The following is a 3,436-nucleotide window of genomic DNA, read 5'->3' as shown; positions in this document are numbered from 1 at the left end:
GGTCCAAGTGTTGGATATAAAAAAAAGATCATTTCTTCTAAAGGATGATGGCGAAAAGCTCTTTGAAGCTGGAATTCCATATCTATGTATAATAGGCACATTATTGTACTTAGCACAATACACTTGACTGTATATTGTATTTCTCAGTGAACTTGATAGCTAGATTTAGCTCAGCACTGACATAATGTCATTAGAAAGATATCAAAAATATATTTTGGAACCATTGTGTTTTTAACTATTTTGTTTTGTGTTTTTAACTGTTTGATAAATTTTTAAACTGTTTTGTGTCGTATAAACTGTTTTTCATCAATTTTAACTGTCTTTGACTATTTTTAACAGTTTTTAACTGTTTTCAACAKTTTTGACTGTTTTTACTGATTTTTGACAGTTTTTCGTCAATTATCTGATTTCTTATCAATTTTTGTGTTTTTTTTTCTGTTTTTGTTTTTGAGCTTAATTGTTTTTTATTTATTTTAACTGATTTCATCGCATAGATCCTATATCTTATCAATCTTATTTTTTTAATGGCAGATATCCTAAAGAAGGAGAATCAAGAGATGAGAGTTCAGATTATTGAACTGAAAAAGAGCATTGTGAACTATAAAGAGAAATACATAAATATATTTTCTAAGAATTATGCTAATGAGGAATATATTAAAGATTTGAAAAGGGAGCATAAAGAAGTATTGGAAAGAGTTGAGAATGATTCCAAGTATCAGATTAATAAATTTGAAAAATCCTTGGATGATGTCAAAAAAGAGTGTGAAGAAGAGTTAAAAACATGGAGTAAATCTAATAAAGATTTGTTCAATAAAATCCAAAAAGTTCAAAATGAATTAAATGCTGAGAGGAACTCTTTTGGGAGAAAAATTACAGAGACTGAGAACTTTACTGAGAAAATTCATAAACATGAGAATGATTTGATTGAGTTAAGGAAATTATTGGAAATAGAAAAGGAAAAGGTTTTAGAGGCTGAAAAGGTTTTAAATGCTAAAAGGAAAGATACGAAGAAAGAAAAGAAGAGGATTATGGAAGTTGAGAAAATATTTGATTCTGAACGAAAATCCTTTGAAAATAAGATTAACTCTCTCGAGCTGGACGCAAAGATGTTGTTAAAGCAAATCTCGGATTTTGAGCAGTTGATCATCTTGTAACGAGTCAAGAATGATAAAGAAAAGAAAGACATCTCCGAAGACTGTCAGAGTCAATTATAGAAATTGTCTGAAAGCATTGATCTAAAGCAAAAGGTTTAGACGAAGAGAAAAAGCAATTTGCCCTTGAGAAAAGAAATACTTCAAAGAAGTATACAGCAATTGCCAAAGAGATTGCAAATAAAAAAAAGTGGCTTGACATCGCTTCGGAGAATGACAAGAGCAGCTCAGATGAAGAGAAACGAGAGTTGATAAATCAAAAGAAAAAGTTTGAAATGCTATAGAAGGAGTTAGAAGGTAAACTCCTGGACACTACAAGCAAATTGTCTAATCTAAAGACAGACCTTGAAACTGAGATGAAGATGAGAACTGAACTGAAAATTAAATTTGATTTAGTTACTGCTGAAAGAGACCAGCTTTTACTAAAAGTCAAAGACTTTTCGTGTGCTCAAAGTTCAACTAGTTCTCCTTCTCAGTGTAAAACCAGCTTTTATGACTGTTCCAAATTGAACAGTTATTTAAGTAGTCCTAAACATACTGTTTCTAAGAACTATTATCGTTCTTCTAATCAGTATTATCAAGGGTATGTCATTGGATCACCCAATTACTCTTCAAAGATTAAAAGCATTTGGGTCAATTAGTCTGAATCTGTTTTATCTCAGAACTYTGTTGTTACTAACAATCTTCCTTGCTTTTTGAGATCCACTTCTGATTTGATTCATCTTAGCAAGAGAAGAATCATGTGCTCCACATGTAAATCAACAGATTTTGTGAATAAGAAAATCTATAACAGATGGAGTACAAACAACAGATATCAGACTAATTCGAATGGTAAGAACAGGTATGATCACAATTACTGGTACGGTTCATATTTTATTCCTGATCATCCTGTTAATAGTGCTGAAAAGAAAATATCTTATAGAAATAAATGGTTTGGAAATTTCAACATACCCCAACCCGATACTAACAAAATAGGACCCAAGTTCATTTGGGTACCAAAATCTACTTAATCTGGTTTTGCAGGTGTGTCAATTTTGTGGTGATCAGAATATCATTTCAGTGATACACCAATGYAGGGGGAGTTGTAATTTATTCCAAACACGCTTCTGAACATTTCAGTTCAGGACACGTGCTTTACCGAGTGTGGTTTCTGAACACTCAGTTTAGAACCCGTACTTAAAATGTTTTCTTCAAATTTTTATTTTTTTTGAGCTTAACCGAATCATTTCTATAATCTACTTTCTAGGGGGAGTCTCTACCAAGTTCAATAAATGTTTTTGGAAAATGATTTTTTTGTAAYGAGTATATTTTCTGAACAGGTATTTCCTGAGATTTTTACTTGTGTAATTTCTCATCGAACATAACTCCAATACTTGTTTCAGCTATTCTTCAAACTGTTATTATCACGTCTCTTATACGAAAATCTTTTTCGATGATAATACACTCGTTTGTAWTCAAATATTGTTTTTCTGATATTTTTTTACTTTGATTGATATACATTCAATAATTTTTTTTTGAATATCAGAATCTGTAAACTCGTTCTTACAGATCTTCATTCATTTCTCTCATATATACAGAATAATCTGATCGTTGTCGCATCATTCTTTCGTTAATTGTACTTAAAGCCAAATTTCTTGATCAATTTTTATATGATTATTGTGCTTTAAAGAAATAATATTTTTGATCAATCATTGTGATCATCTGAGCATAACATATAATTTTAGGAGGGACTGAGTGCTTATCAGAAATACCTCTAGGAATGTCAAAACCGACAGACCTACCCAAGAGGACAACCATATCTGAGTGAGCTTAAATACAAAAGGGTTTGTGTGCTGAGACTAAAATGAAAAAGAGAGGGGTAGTTGTTGTGRGCTAAAAGAATTGACGAGAGTTGTGTCAGGATTAAAAGAAAATGAGAATCCTGTTCCAAACTTATATAATCCGGGCATACCACATAATCTATTAGTTCTCTATTTTTTGGAGACTATTATTGAAAAAGGCAAACCCAGGCCAATTCTTGTCACAACCCCACCAGCTACTCATTTATCTCTCAAAAGATAAGTGTTTCAATAACACTTGGGGCACGTGTGATAACCAGACCCTGGTTATTACCCAAGGTAAATGGTACGTGATTATCTGATTTAAATGATTATGTGATAGCATGATAATTTGATACATGCTGGTATGTGGATTTGTGCAATTAATTGGATAAAAAAAAAATATATATATATATATATATATATTTGCAAAATATGTGCATGGATGTATGCATGGAAAAGGTATGC

This window comes from Cynara cardunculus (genome assembly GCF_001531365.2).
Source record: "Cynara cardunculus var. scolymus isolate 2C chromosome LG 15, CcrdV1, whole genome shotgun sequence".
Classification (NCBI taxonomy): Eukaryota; Viridiplantae; Streptophyta; class Magnoliopsida; order Asterales; family Asteraceae; genus Cynara; species Cynara cardunculus.
This window is presented reverse-complemented; position numbering follows the sequence as displayed.